Raw genomic sequence first — 15756 nt, 5'->3', positions numbered from 1 at the left:
CCGTCCCCTTCCTCGCCGGGGCTGTAACCCCCCCCCCCTCGGTCCCCCCCGAGCTCCCACAGCGGCGCTCCCGCGGAGCCGGTGCCCACCGACGGCCGGGCCTGCCTTGCCCCGGGCCGGAGGCCGAGCCCCGCGCCCGGCCCAGCCGCGCAAACCAGGGCAGACGCGACCCCGGCTCGTCTCTGGCAGCGCTTCACCCCCGGCCGCAAAAGCTCTTCTGTGCCTCGATGGCGCCGGGAAGCGGAAACCGAGGAGGAAGAGGGAGTGGGGAAGGTGTCTGGCGGCGTCCGGGCTGCGCCAGCACCGCCGAAGCGGTGGCAGCAGGACGGGTGCCCTTGGCAGGACCCGGCCCCCCACCGAGGCACCAGCTCGCGGCACGGGGGGCCAGACCCTGGCACCCCGCAGGTGCCGTAAGGCTGGATTTCGGCTGCTCCTACCCTCCCTTTGGCCGCACGCTTCCCGCGAGGAATCAATCCCGGGAGCGCCCGCCGCAGGGCCGACCCCCCCCAGGGCCGCAGCCGGCCTGGGTGCCTCTCCCACCATCGCGGCTGGCGGGGCCGGGGCGAAAAATGGGCCCTTTGTGCGGGGAATGTCCCGAGGGTGATTCAGCCGGGCCTGACGCCGCGGCGCCCGCTGACACATCGCTTTGTGGCTGGGGCGGGGGGGGGGGGGGGGGGGGGGAACACATACAGCTCCTCACCAGCCACCGAGACCTTCCCGGTGCTGGGGGCCGGAGGCAGGTGCCACACCCGGGGGGGGGTGGGGGGGGTGACCCCGGCACAGTGGTGGGTGCAGGTTGGGCCGAGGAAAATGTTCCCCCTGACAGCCAAAGCTGGAGCCGTGGGCTCATGCAGAAGCGCGTTTCGGCCTCCCCTGGGCTCCACCTTGAGATAAGGAACAAAAAACCTCCCCAAAGACCTTGGGTTTTTACCCAAGGACGGAGGTGGGCGCTCAGCGATGGAGAGCTGCAAATCCAGACGGAGCAATGGGGAAAAACCCTCCTCGTTGCCATGCCCGGGGCTCAGCCTCGTGCTTTGCTGCCCCGCGGCAAGATGCTCCCCAAGGACCCTTGATCCGGGCTCAGGGGAAAGGGAAATCTGGGGGTGAAGCATCAGGCAGCGGCGCCCCTTGCCCCCGGCCGTGGGCTTGCGGCAGGCTGCCCACGCAGCTCAGTTTGGGAGCAGAGCAGCCTGAGCCCCCCCCCCCCCCCCCCCCCGCACTGGAAAACGGTGCTAATGAGGTTTATCCCGTAACAGCACAGGCCCGAGACCTCGCTAATGGGCAGGGGAAGGTGCCCAAGCATGAAGCCTCCGGGGCTTTGGCGGACGCCGTTCCCAGGGCCGGGAGCTGCGGCTCTCACCGGAGTCTGCGAGGAGGCTGCAGAGCAGCTGGGCGAGATCGGAGCCTTCGTTTTGCTCCCAAACCAGGGCTTGGGCCAAAGCTGCTTTTCCCAAGCTGATGGGGCCAGGAAAACGAATCCCCTCTGGTACTCGCTGCCCCAGAGCTGCCACGTGAATCCTGGGGGGATTCTCGTCTTTGCCCCTGGAGGAAGAGATGCCTCGATCGCAGCTTGTCTCCCGTCTGCCCCATTTCTCCAAAAGACCCCTGGAAAAGCGGCGGCCGGCGGCGCTGCGGCCGCTCACAATGGGATTTCAGAGGGCTGGGCCGGGCCGGCCGCGCTGCGGAGCCGGCATTCCTCGGCGGGGCGAACCCTCGGCGGGCCCGAACGCCGGCCTCGGCGCAAGAAGCGGCTCTTTGTCCTGGGGCGGCGCGGCCGGGGCCGGGCAGCCGGCGCTCGCTCTGGCCGCAGCGGCCGGCCCCGCAAACAAAAAGCCTCCTTTTCTCCCGAATTCGGCGTCCCGCTGCCCTGAGTGCACCCAGGAAAAATTTATGGCATGGAATTTGCAAACTCGGAGAATCGGAGCACTTGGCGCCCGGTGACCCCGGCGCTGCGCTTCGCCGCCGCGCCGCTATAAAGACGGGCATTGAGCTGCCGGCGCGTTGCGGCCCGCGGCGAGAGGAGCCCCGCGGCACAGCACCGCAGCCCCGGCCCCAGCGCTCCCAGAACAGCTCTGGGACTCGGCTTCCTGCTGCCATCCCGCGTCCCTCCAGCCACCCCCTTCGCCCACCGTTTTCCCTAGCCGTTTCCGAGCTCGTCGGCCTCGGGCGGCCGCGTGCCAGGGTGCAGCTGGGGTAACCGGCTCCCCTGCTCAGGAGGGTGTTTGGGCGCGTGGAAGAGCGTCGCTGTGCAAACATCCCCGCCGAAAGGCTGGCGAGGGTCGTGCCCGGCCTTTGCAGGCGGGAACCCGCGCGGCAGAGAGCATTTATACATTTGCGCTTTGCAAGAAAGGCTGCTTTCCTTTCTCATTCAGCTTTTCATGAATAATGCATGCCCAGAACAAGCTCCGTTTCAGCATATGTTTGTTCGGAAACATGCATCAAACGGGAGAAGTGCTTTCAACAGAAACGCTGTTTTTCCAGCCTAAAAAACATTTGCGATCTGTACACCGAAGTTGCATCCCTCGGCAGAGCTGGAGCATCCTCGTGGCCCCGGGGGGGCCGTGGCGGTGGGGAGGCCGGGCCAGGCCCTCCGCCGCGGCCGCGCTGGGAAAGGCCCCCCCCACGGCCCCGCCGTCGGCTCACGGACCGAGCCGGGACACGTCCGAGCCCCGCGTAACCCGGTTAATCTGAATGAGCGCTTAAATCAAATTAGTTAAACTACATTAAGGCCCTGCGAGGACACGGTTCAGGGTGGAAACGGCTGTAATGTGATTTCAGCTGGCTTCGCTGCCACAATTTGCAAGTCAGAGAAATCGAGTTACGGCTGTTTTCCTTCTCGGCTGTGTCCACACAGGGCCTTAATGCAGTTTAATTAATCTGCTTTCAAGTTGCGCCTGTCGACTCGGGCGACTTCACCTGACTTGCCCCGGAGAGCGAAGCCCCCCCGCGTTGCCGGCTGGGCCGGGAGGCGCTGGGGCCCCGGGGCCGAGCTGGGTGCCCCGAGCCGGGTCCCGCACCGAGCCGGGATGCTCGCGGGCGGCACGGCCCCGCGGCGCCTGGGTCGCGGCTGCTCTGCTCCCTTCTCCTTAATGCTGCTCCCAGATCATTATCTGCACTTAACCAAGTCTCCGTCTCCGCGGCAGAGAGCAGCCAGCCGGCACCGGCTGCGCTCGAGCCCCGCTCCGGCGCTGGGAAGGCTGCGAGCGCTGGTGATCGCCGGCCGGCGGCTCCGGGAGCCTCTTGGCTCTCCCGAGGTTGGCTCCCGTTCCCCTCGGAAGGTGAAATGTCGTCCCCGCTAAAGGAGCGGCGATTAAAAGAGAGCTAATGGCTTAATGAATCATAACCAAACCTGCTTGCGTTAGCACGGGAACCGCTGACCCTCCCTCGCTGCGGCTCCCGGCTCTTTAATCGGCGCCGTTTTTATTTCCTTCCCAGCAAAGCCGCGGCGGGTGCGACGTGCCGGGCGAGCGGAGCATCGCGCGGTGCCGGAGCCGCACAAGCACCTCGCCGGGGGCCGCGGCGTCCCGCAGCACCGTGCCGGAAGGGCCCCCGGCGGCACCGAAATAGCAGCCGTCGCCGCCTGATTTACGGCGGCCCCGCTTCGACGGGCCGCAGCTGGCCCGGAGCCGGCCACGGCCCGCTGACCCGGTGTGGCCCCGCTTCCGCCGGCCCCCGCGCCGTGCCGGGAGCCCCCGCGGCCCCCGGGGCCGGCACCCGCTGCCCGGCACGGCCGGGATGGGTGGCTGTTCCCATGGGAACGCGCGGGGGTCAGGGCGAGGTCTGGGATGTTTGAGTCTTCCTGCAATAGCCTTAATTGCTCATTTATTTAGCGCAGTTAGTCCCAGGTGCGTGCGTGACCCCGGCGGGTGCCTCTCCCGGCTACTCCAGGCCACGGTATTGACCCGCTGCCGGCAAAGGTTGTGGGTGTCCTCTGACTCCCCATGCACGGCGATGCGTGTGCATGCGTGTGTACACGTGTGCATGCGTGTGCATGCGTGTTCATGACCCTCTCCCCTGTCCCTCACGTGAGCCACGCTGGGAGCATCGTCCCCTCCCAGCTCAGCCCATCACCCCGGCTTCTGGCCTCCCTCGATGGCCGCCAGGCTCGGGTGGGCCACCGGGGCCGGCAGCATCACCGCTTTTTGGAGCCATTCCCGGGGGGGGGGGCAACCTCCAGCTGGCTGGAGGGGCTGCGAAAGCAGGGCCTTGTGACCCCCCCCCAGGCCTCATGCCCCCCCTCCAGCCGGGCCCACGCGGGCGCTGGGCAAGTGGAGTGAGTAACGAGCCGGCCCCAAATGTCAGCCGGGCGCGGGGGGGCTGCCGGGAGCCGTTCCCTGGAAACCCCCCCGCGGAGGGGGCAGGAGCGCTGCCGGCGCCCGCCGGGAACAATCTGCTGCTTTGTGGTGGCCGCGGCCGCCAGAAACCTCCCCGAAACGCGCGCTGATGTCAGGCAGCCTTTGTGCTGCCGGGGGGGGCACGGATGGACGGACGGACTGACGGACAGCCCAGGAGCTTGCTCTAACCCCCCCTTGGGCTTTGCAGGGTCCCGTGGCTGCAGCGCTGGGTTTATCCCACACAAGCACCTCTCGCACTGCTCCTTGCCCCATTTTCCCCTCTTCCCCCCCCCCCCCCAGCAGCTGGGGCAGGTCCGGGGGGGGCCGGGAGCAGCCTGGCAAAGCGCCCGCCGCTGCCAGCCCTCGCCCCGTGCAGAGGAACCGGCCTTCCCTGCCAAGCGCATCTCCGCGGTCCCCAGGTATCGCTTCCCCGCAGCTCCATCCCAGCGGTTTCGCTCCCTGGCACCGGCCGCGAGCAGGAGCCCGCCGGGATTCAACCTTTTTGCTGCCTGTTTCTCCAGCCACCCAAATTTCAGCGCGCTTTAATTGCCTGCTGATTGATCCCGCAATTCCCCGCTGACAGGCCTAATGTTTAATTTGCAGCTACTGGGAAGGAGGCAGCGGCGGGGCTGCGCGAGCCCGGCGTTAACCCGTCGCTGCTCGGGCCGGGCGGGAGCAGCAGGAAGATGCTGCGAGAGGCAATTACGGCTTGCGCGAGCGCTGCTCAGCCGAGCCGCCTCAAAGGCTCTTTGTCCGCCTGCTCCCGGCGCTGCGGGCTCGGCCGGGGAGAGGGGGGGGAGATTTCGGGCTGAACTGGCAGCTTTTGGGTCTCAGCCTGCTCCTTGCAACCGGCGCCCGACCCTGCGGCAAAGCTCACAGCACCGGGACCCGACCCGAAGCTGCTGCTGCTGCAGCGTCCCGGCACGGGGGGCACGGGCATCGCCCCGATCCTGCTCCGCGGGGCCTGGGCAGCCCCATGGGCAAATCCCCCGGTTCCCACCCAAAAGCACCGCGGCTGCCCCTGGCACAGGGCCCTCACCGCTCCCCTCTGCCGGGGGCATCTGGGCTTCGGCTCGGTGACAAATCCCCCCCGCGGGATGCGGCCGGGCTGCTGCCTCAAGCCCTGGGGCGGCAGCTGCCACCGGGGCCCCGCGCGACCCTGCAGCCGCCGATTCGCGGCGGCAAGCGGAAATAACGAGCCCGACCATGAAACAGAGCCGCAAAACACTTCAGCTAATGGCTGCCCACCGAGGAGCCTTTGAAGCTTATTGGAGCCAGATGTCGGGCGGCTAAATAAACCCCCGGGGAAGGAGCGGAGGGGAACCCCAGCCCCCCGCAGGAGCAGAGCCGGGGAAATCCAGGATTTGTCAGGCCGATGGGGCAGGTCGTCCCTCCGGGGACGCCGGCCCGTGCGCTGCCCTGCTCGGCATCCCGCACGGCGGTGGGAGAGGCCTTGGCAGCGGGGACGCGCTGGGGACGTGCTGGTGCCGGACCGGAGCCAGGGGCCCCGGGGTTGGCAGCGCTGCACCGGCAAGGCTCGGCCTGGGGTGGGGGGAAAGAGAGAAAGAAAGAAGGAAAGAAGGAAAGAAAGACAGAAAAAGGCCGGGGAAAAGTGCTCCTGGGTGGGCGCTGGCGTGGGAATTGGGCTGTGGGTGATGCTCGAGCTGAGGCTGGGACCCCGGAGGACACTTACAGCCGGGCTGTGCCGACGAGCGAGCTTTGGCGGAGGCATTTCGGAGCCCAACTCCTCTGGTCCTCCAGTCTGCAGCCCCGGTTGATGCTGGATAACCCCGCGGAGGCCGACGCGAGTCCCAGGAGGCGGCGGATCCCCCGGGCAACCTCCTGCCCCGGACGCGCTGCTTTGCTGGGACAGAAAACGCCCCGGCCTCCCTCCCCGTGCCCCCTCGGCCCCAGCTGGGGTTTGTTGCCCGGCCGTTACCCCGTTAGCGGCAGAGCTCGGTTTTCCAACCGCTGCAAACTGAGCGACCTGCCGGGCTGACGAGAGCTGCAACGCGGTGGTCGGGGGGGCCGGGGGCTGCTGGGGGCTGCGGCCGTGGCGGAGCCTTTCCCACGCGCTCCCCGGGGCAGAGCCGGTGCTTCGCAGAGCTTCACCTCCGCGTGCCGCAGCCCGAGGGAGGGAGCGACGCAGCCGGTCGCGGCCGCCTGGCATCAATTTACAGGGGAGGAAGCGAGCGAGAGAGACCCAAAGTACCTTTTTACTGCTCGGATGAAGGACTAATTTTCCATGAAGGTGTTCGGGATGGAGACAGCGAGGGGGGCACCGAGCCCCCTCCCCAAGCAGCGAGTGCTGGAGCCAGGACGTGGTCCCGCGCCGGCTGGTGCAGCCGATGCTCCGTGGCCTCTCGCTCCCGGCCGCGGGCTCCTCCCTGCCCCCCCGCAGCTACGGGGAAATCCTTAAATCATGTAATTCAATTAGGCCTTGTGGTCTCTGCCAGTTGAGCAGACCGATGGCAAGGACCTCTGCCCCCCCCCCCCAAAGCCTCCGTTTAATGCGTTTTCCTTGCTCCGGCAGGAGGGAGATCGAGGCTCGCGTTGCAAGAGAGGAGCTGGGAAAAAACAGCGGGGTGGCACCAAATGCCCGGAAAAGGGGGGCCTGGAGGGCCGGATCCTGCCGGGAGGATGGGGGAAGCTCCCGCATGCCCTCCGCAGGGAACGGCAACTCACTTCCAGACAGATCCTGCCATTGCCTGGAGGCAGATCCCTGCCTGGCCGCTTGCCGGGAGGCTGCAGGCGCCTGCACAGACGCGTTTATCCCCCCAAACAGGACACATCTCTATTTTCTCCAGCCCAATATAGGCAGAAATGGGGCTGGAGAGTGGAGCCGGGTCTGCAGGAGCAGCGGGATCTAATCAAGGGTTTTACAAGCCCTTTGAGCGAGCAGCAGGCTCGCTGCCGGAGCCGGCAGGGCTGCGAAGCGGCGGGGAGCAGGGCTTTGCCCCAGCACGCACCTCGCACCATCCCCGGTCCCGCCGGGCTCCTGCTCCCGCAAACCCATGCCGCCGCTGCGCAGAGCATCTTTACGCAGGCAGTAAAAAGGTTTAAACAAAAGCTGCAAAGTAAATAATAAAAGCCAAAAAAGACTGGAGGGGATTTTTCGCCCTGTCTTCCCGACCCAGACGGCTCATGCGAAACCTCCCTGGTGGGGCCCGGAGCATCTCGGCAGCCCGGGCTGCAGCACGTTTGCTCCCCGGGGCCTGCGGACAGGGGTTTTACCACGGATAATAAATACGGAGATTGTCATTGCTGCCTTTCCCCCAAATCCCTCCCAGGCCTGAGCATTTTGGGGAAATCTCCATTAGAAGCAGATCTCCCCAAACGCCCACAGCCCTGCAGCGCTGTCGGGGGCCGATCTGCCGCCACAGCGAGCCCTCCCGCCGCGCGGGCATGCGGGAACCTCCGCGGGCTACTCCGGTTTCAGCGCGGGGACCTGCTCGTGTGGCTTTTCCCAAGGTTTTGGTTTACTGTGCCCCCTCGGACAGCTCCCTTGGGCCCAGCATGCTCCGGCTCCCAGCCGGGAAACGGCATCTCTCGCCCGGGCGGTTGCTCTGCTGGGGGTGCCGGGCTGCCCGGCGCCGGAGCGGGGTCTGAGCAACGCGGCGAAGCATCGCAGGTCTGTACAGAAGGCTCCATCCTCGGACGAGCCCGGGAGCGGAGAGGAAAGCTGCCCGGAGAAGGTTTCCCATGAGGGCAACGAGCCTCAGCCGCTCTGCGCCGCGCCGCTGCGGTTGGAGAAACGCCCTGCGCCAAGAGCTTTGGGCCCAGGGGCTCACGCTCCGGGCGAGACGAGCTCTCACAAAGCCTTGCACAGATGGAATTATTCTACAGGGTTTTAAATTAAATGCAGTAGGGAAAAAAACAAAAAAAGCACTCAAGGTGGGTTGTTTTCATGCTAATACCCTCCGAAGGTGCTGCGGCCCCAGGGCTGGGGTGGAGCAGCGCCGGGGCAGACAGATTAATAGCTGCCTGCCCACCGCCCGTGCCCTCCAGCCCCGGCACGCTTTCCCACAATTAACTTAGTCTCCGAGCTGACCTGCCCAGCACCGGCTGTCGCGGGCCTGAAATAGCATCTGGTTTATATTGCCGCTCTTCCGGCCGGCTTCGCGGCATCGCAGGGCAGGAGCCGCCTCCGGAGCCGCCTCTGGAGCCACCTCCTCTGCAGCGAGCTGGCCCAGCCCGCCAGACCCGCGGCATGGCCGTCCGTCCGTCTGTCCGTCCCCAGGGAGGAAGGTGTCGGCGCTTGGGGCCAGCCCGGGGTGGAGCGGCCACGTTCCCTGCTGTTGGTCAGGGATGCGGATGCCGAATCCCGCCCCAGGCCTGCATCTTGCCTCCCTGGGATCACCCGTCTCCGTGCGGCGGTGCTCCTGCTGCTGCCTCGGCATCCCTGGGACAGGGCCCAGGGGCAGCCGGCACAGGGGACCATTTTCCCACCCTCAAAAAAGGCCTCTAGCCAAAACGGTCCTAGATCTCTGGCTCCGGGCACCCAGGCAGAGGGCCAGGTCTGCCGCTTTTCGGAACCGTCCCGCACCTTGCAGCGAGCGCAGGAGCGTCGCGGGAAAAGCCGCTCCGTGGGTGGGAGAGGAGGTCTCGCGTCACCCTGCCCACGCAGCACGAGCTGCCCGGCCGGGGAGGAGGCGAGGCCGAAGGGTCCGTCCCACGCGAGGACGGGGTCCGGTGCCGCTCCCGCCTCCGCGATGCAGCCGGCGGTGATGAAGGGCTCTCTCCCAAGACTTCCAGCTCCGGCGCTTCCTTAGCAGCCTCGGCATTTCAAGGTCAGCGCGAAGCTGTGTTATGACTGTCCAGTCGAGAAGATTTTTGATTTTTTCCAGATCAGCGACTTCCGCGCTGCCGTTTGGAAGACTCCTGCCCTTCCTTAGGCCTCCAGCAGCTCGTGATTGCAAGCGACGGGAGCTCAACCGGAGGCGAGAGGGAGCGTGCAGCACGGCGCTGGGCTGCATCCCCGGGACACCACCCCGGGGACACCCCGCCGCCATTCAACGACACCTCCATCATCTGAGCCAAGCTGGGGAGTCCCAGAGGGTCTTTCCCCTCCAGTCCCTCGTCATTGAGCCAGACACCCAACGTCCTTTCCTCTGCGCTGGCACATCGCTGCAAACCAAAGTGTCACACTGCTGCATTTCAACCCAAAACATGTTGCCCGGCTCAGATTTCCTCCTGAAACCTCTTCTGGCAGCTCGGTCTGGGGGCAGCGGGAGAGGAATTGCAATGGCTCCATCCTGCTTGTTGATGGAAACGGAGGTGGCAGGAGCAGCTCTTCCCTGGGAACGGCAGTGCTGCCGCCAGCCAGCCCCAGCACCGGAGGGTTTTTTCCCCACTTATGGAGAAATCTGCATCCAGCTTTCACGGGGTTCAAGTGCTTCGAATCGGCAGCGGCTTTTCCAAGGGCTCTGCTCTCACAGGGGCTCCACAGCGAAGGGCAGGTTTGCAGCACCCAACGCGCCCCGGGAGCGCTTCGAGCAGGAGACCAGAGCAGCGCTGCCCTTCCCGCCCAGCCTGAGGTTGCAACGCGGAGACTTCACAGCGCCTGCAAATCCCAGCGACCTCGCTGCAGCGCTCAGGGTTCGAAGGGCTGGTGGGACCCGTGTTTTATTGGGACCTAACCCAGGCGCATCCGCCTCCTCCCGGGGTCCCTGTCCGAGCGGGTTGGGGGGCAGGATGTGGCCCCAGCCTCTCACCCACGTGGATTCGACAGGGCAAAGCCTTCAGCGTTCGAGCCGGGGGTTGCTGGACAGAAATGCTAGCCCAGATTTCTTGGACTGCTACCATTTTTGTCCCAGCATCACTACGCAGGGAATGTGGGATGAATGAACAAATGAATGAATGAAGGAGTGAATGAATGAAGGCTCCCCCGCACCGAGCTGCTGCTCCAGCTGATCTGGGTCATCTGGTCAAGGTGAGGGCTGGGCCGCTGCTGCGTCCGTCCATCACAGAGGGAGATAACAGCAAGCCCACCCTGCTTCTTGGCTTGCTCTGAAGCAGGTTGCACGCGGGGCAGGAGCAGGGAGGCAGCCAGCACTGCTCGAGGCCATAAATTAACCTCAGGGTTTCCTAATGGGACCCTGATTTATCTCCTGCCTCTGTCTGAACTAATTGAGTTCATTGCACTTGGTGATTCATGCCGTGGAAATGGGTTCCCGAGAAAATGGGACCTCAAGCAGCTTCAGCAAATCCCTGGGTTTATTAGCCAGGGAGCCGTAATGCTTTTAAACCGAGGAGCCTTGCAAAGAGCAGCGCTCGGCCCCGAGCCGAGCCGCCTCTGCCAGCGGCTGTGGCTCGGGTTTCAGCCGGGCCCTGGGGCGCTGAGCGCATCCGCTGCCCAGAGGGCGAAACCAGGGGTGGCAACGGGTGGCTTTGCGGCCACGGACAGAGCTTGCCGTGGGCACCCCAGACCACCAGCCTGGCCGAGCTTTCGCTGCCCCTTCCCATGGCCACGGACCCGGAGAGAGGCTGGGGCAGGGAAAGTCCTGCTGAGCCGCTCTTGCCCCCCCTCTGCACGTTGCATCCGCACCAAATGCAACCTCGGGGCTTAATCCTGCGCATCTGCTAGCGGGGATGCTCTTCACCTTGGAGCGACATCTCCTCGAAACACCCAGGCCCTGTGCAAAGCCCATCCTCGGCACGCTGGCTGTCACCGTCCGCGCTGCAGCTGCGAGGCTGGAGGGGTCCCCAAACCCCCCCCCCCCACGCTGCCACCGCTGCTGGGCACACGTGGCTGTTTGCCGTGCTGCCGAACGCGAGGGAGGGCGCTTGGCGACGGCGGCTGCGGCTAATGCCTTGTTTGCTTTCAGCCCGTCTCGCACGTCCCGGGGGAGTCTGCAGGCACGTCCTGCCCCCCCGGCTGCCGGCGGGGGCCTGGAAGCAAGCGGCCAGCCGAGGATGCTCCGCGCGGCAGGGAGCGAGGCCTCGGGGAGACATCGCCGCCCACAGCGCTGCGGGGTTTGCGCTAAGCTCTCGGGGCGCTGGCGGTCGCCCAGGACCCCGAGGTCTGCACTGGCCTCCCGGGCAAGCACCAGCGTGCCCTCGCCTCGCAGGACGCCCCGGGACCCTCCGCGCCTCCCCGGGCCGCGGCTCCTGGGTGCATCACCCACCCGTGCTGCCGGCGGGACTCAGGCTCGCGGATGGACTTTTGCCGCTCCCCCGGGGCGGCTGCATTTCCATCTCGCTCTCATGTTATGGCCCTCATTAAAATCTTTCTAGAAGCCAGCATAAAATTGCATTTACCAATTTCCTCCCTGCCCTCGACGTTGTTTACTTGCCGAGAGGATTCCAGCAGGTCTGAAAGGCCTGGTTTCCCCTGCAGAGCCGGCGCTGCTCCCCCCAATCAGATTACTCCCATCCAATCCATCTTCATTTATCTGACCTTTATAAAGCTCTCACCTGATTTCCAGAGCACAGGACACTCGCAGCACAGCTCCCTGCCTTCCCCCTGCTCTGACACCCGCCCGCGGCCTCCTCGCCCGGCTGCCCCCCGTCCCCGGCAGCGCCCGGCGGTGCAGCCCACCCCGGGGCGGGCGCCCAGCCGGGGCCGCGGCCGGCTGATTTGCATGGGGAACGAAGGCAGCAATTAGTTTACATCATTGTCTCGGCAGGCTGGGAAATTAGCTCCCTCCTGACTCAATCGCAGCTGCTGGGAAGAGGCTGGAGCGGGAGCTGGAGGGTGCACGGGGTGGGGGGGACGGATCGCACCCGGGGACACAGCATCAACACGTCGGGGAGGCACGGCCAAGTCCCCTCCCCGTTAGGGCTCCCGCGCTCCTCACCTCGATGTGCACCTGGCTGCCGAGCACGTCCCGGCGCAGCGCTGCTCCCGCGGGAAGATGGACGGAGATGCATCTCCCGACCACGCTGCCGCTGGTTAACGCATCCAGCTGCACCGGAGAAGGGCATCTCCCAGGCCCCAACCTCCAGCGCTTTCCAGAGGGCACATTGAGGAGCTTGTGGCTTTTCTGGAAAGCTAAAGCAGGGATAACATCCTGATAACGCTGAGAAAGCCAGGCTGCAATCAGGGGAATTTTTGCCTAGCGCTCTGGATTAACCCCCGGGGATCGCTCCAGGCTAAATTTGCGGCCAGAGAGAGCGCGGCTGTGGCCTGAGAGCACCAGCAGCACTGCATGCGCCCGGGCTGCCCTCACCTCCTTCCCCGCTGCATCCCGGGGCCGGCACGGGGCACCCGCTCTGCTCAGCAGCAAGGGGAAAAGAAAAGGAGGAGAGGGGAGCAGCTGCCTCCCCTTTTATGCCGGGTGTGATGCCTTTACCCCCACCCCCACCCAAAGGGGCAGCTCCCTCCTTCCAGCCACCCTAAAAGCCCTTAAGTGAAGCCAGCTGAGCTCGAACCCTGCTGGGATCCTGCCCTGGGCTCGTCTGAGCGTTGCGGGGATGAAGCCCCTGCATCCTTTAACATGGAAGATTTGGGGAAAAAACAAGAGGAGAGGGGTCTGGTGGGACACAGGGGCTTAAAGTCCAGGTCGTCCTGGACAATCAGCCTCTTGGGGGGGGTCAGAGGAAGGGTGGAAGGAAGCATTTGGGGTCCGGCACAGCCGGGTCCAGCGCATCCCGGGCGGCACGCAAGGCTGGAGCAGGGCTGCTTGCGTCCCGACACGGCTCCAGGGGCAGAACCCCCCCGTTGCCCTCCTCTGCGGCGCAAAGCGGCCTCCAGCCCGCTCCCACCCCGCGCCGGGCCGGGGGGTTCGCGCCTCCGCTTTGTGCTCGGACGCGCACAAAAGCGGCTGGAAGGAGGAGGAGATGCGGCCGGGACTTTGAAGGCAGTTGCCATAGGGACAGGATCGCCCAGCGGCAGCTCGGACTTAGTCACCCTCTCTCCCTCCTTGCCTCGGTTTTTATTCCCCTTGGTATCTCTGCCAGGGAGCCAAACTCAGGTTGGGTAACGTCACCGACAGCATCGTTACCCCGAGAAGGCAAACTCGCTCATGCTCTTTTTTTTTCCCCTTAAATGCTCCAAAACGCTTTGGATTTTAATCAAAACTGCAGGAGATGGGAGCCCCGCCGAGACCCTGCTCCCGCCTTCCGGAGCCGCAGCAGCGTGATTGCATCCGCCCGGAGGAGCCCACGCTGGTGCCCGGCCCCGGCCGCCGCGCGCCCTTGGCGGGAGCCCTCGCGCGGGGCCTGTCCCGAGAGCCGCCGTTCGGGGCGCAAAGCGAAAACGGAGCGATTCCCGGGCGCTTTTGTGCTCGGCTGGAGTTTGCCACTGCCTGCCGTGCCCCGTCCTCGCGGCGCGGCGGAGGCTTCGACATTCATTTCCTCCTAACAGCAGGATTCTTGATCCATCAGCAACAAAACTGAATCAATGGGTTCCCAAAAGCCGGGCTGGTGAGAAGAAAGCCGGCCCTGCCCCTGGCATGTGCAACCAATCAATACCTTAAACAGAAAAACATCGATAATGTTGCTGCCGCGGACATATTTATGTGCTTTATTATACGTGTCACGAGGAGCGCTCTCCCCCCGCCCGGCTCTGAATGGAGGCTCGTAGCTGAAATCCTGCAAAGTCCCGTTTCTCGGGCAGGGAAATCACGGTCTATTTTTACTGTCTCACTATTTTACCATCGCTGCAGCCCGAGAAGGGATTGAGTTTCCTGGACACCGTGGTCTCCGCTCTCAGGAGATCGCTTCGGTCCTGCCTTATATGGAACCAAAGATTCATCTCTGACATTACCACGAATACCCCCCGCTGCACTTCAGGGTGATGGATCGCACTGGAAGAACCGTTAAAGAAGGGAAAAAAGGAATGGAGGGAGGATGGGCGACCTTAAAGCAGAGATTAACAAGGGAAAAAGAGGCTGGAGGATTAGAAAGGAGCATTAGGAGAAATTACAGGAATGGCTATCAAGGAGCGTAATAAAAACCAGACGGGAACACTTTGACGTTAATGGAAATCAGGTTTTGGGGGAGCTGGGGGATGTTGTGTCCCGTCTGCCTCAGAGCGATGGGCTCGGGGTGCTGCAGGCTCCACATGCTCCCGAAGCCGAACGCCCTCGACCCTCGCACCCTGCGCAGGGTCCCCAGGCACCGAGGGGGCCCCGCGGGTGATGGCACCGGGCAGGACGGTGACAGCGGGGCCGGACCTGCGCTGGGGCCACCAAGCCCCGTGGTGCTGCCGGACGGTGCCGGAGGCAGGCGGAGCCGGTCCCGAGTCGGAGCCGGGATGCGGGAGCCCCAGAGGCAGCCCCGAGCCGGAGTCCGGCTCCGGTGGCTCTTCTCCGGACGCACCGGCGTGCTGCGGAGCCCACCCGGCACCGTGCCCCTCCGGAGCGGGGCACCTCGGCTGGCCACGGACGGGCGTCCGGCCCCGCTTCCGCAAGCAGTTTTGCCCGGAGTGGCAAAACGCCGCCGCGTGAGCCCGGAGCCCCGTGCCCTCGCTGCGGTTTTGCTCGGCCGCGGTTTGAGACGGAGCCGTCCTTCCCGCGCTCCCCGTCGGCCCCCTCCCGGAAAAGCGGCGGGTGGCTTCGGAGGCGGCGGGGGGGCGAGTGAGGAGCACGCCTGCCTGCCTCGCTCCGCGCGCGTCGCCCTTGGCCTGGCTCCTTGAAAGCTTTTAATGCCTCAATCCCGTTGATGGAAACGAGGATCAGAGGGCCAAATGCCGCAGGAGCCCTTGGCCTCCGCCCAGCGCTTCCGGCGCTCCGGCGGTGGGCTTGGCTCGCGCCGAGGGTCCCGCGGGCCACGATGGCTCCAATGAAAAGCTTTTGTTTCCTATTGGAAAAAGGGAATTTTCTAAAAAAAGAAAAAAGGGAAAACAGCTTGTTTGTATGAATTCCTCCCCACCCTCCAGAGACCGGCTTTTTAGAAAAACGCTTACGGTTCTGGCAAGGTGCAACCGCCAGCCCTCCCCGACGGCAACCCCGCGCTTCGGCAGCTTCCCGCTGGGTTCATCTCCAGCCCAAATTTCCTCCCCTTTTCCCAGAACGGGAGCTCGCCCTGCCCAGCCGCCGTGGCCCAGGCGCACGGTCCCCGGTGCCCTGCCGCCGTCCCACGGAGCCAGCTCCGACCCCTCCGGCAACCCGCACACGAGCCCCGGCTGCGGGCGGCCCGGCAGCGCGGCGAGGTCGTCTCCCTATGTATTATTTATTCATCGTTATTTATAACTTACCATTACCGCGTTACTGTCTTTGTCGGGAAGGTAATTACCTACGCTTTTTAGTAAAATCAATGAAAAGTTCGCAGGCAGCAGCTCGCGGGGAGTGTTTAACTGCGGCTATTTCTGGGGGCTCCGAGGGGCCCGGGGGGGCGGCGGGGGGGCATCGCCCCGGGGTCGCTCGCAGACCTCCGGCCTCCACGTGCGCCCGGGGAGGAGGCTCCAAGGATGCTCTGTCCTTGAGCGAGACGTAGTGGGATGTCTCACCAAGCTGTGATTGGGCTTTTGCTAATTAAA

The sequence above is a fragment of the Dromaius novaehollandiae genome, chromosome 22, assembly GCF_036370855.1.
Source record: "Dromaius novaehollandiae isolate bDroNov1 chromosome 22, bDroNov1.hap1, whole genome shotgun sequence".
Classification (NCBI taxonomy): domain Eukaryota; kingdom Metazoa; phylum Chordata; class Aves; order Casuariiformes; family Dromaiidae; genus Dromaius; species Dromaius novaehollandiae.
Note: the sequence above shows the minus strand (reverse complement) of the source record.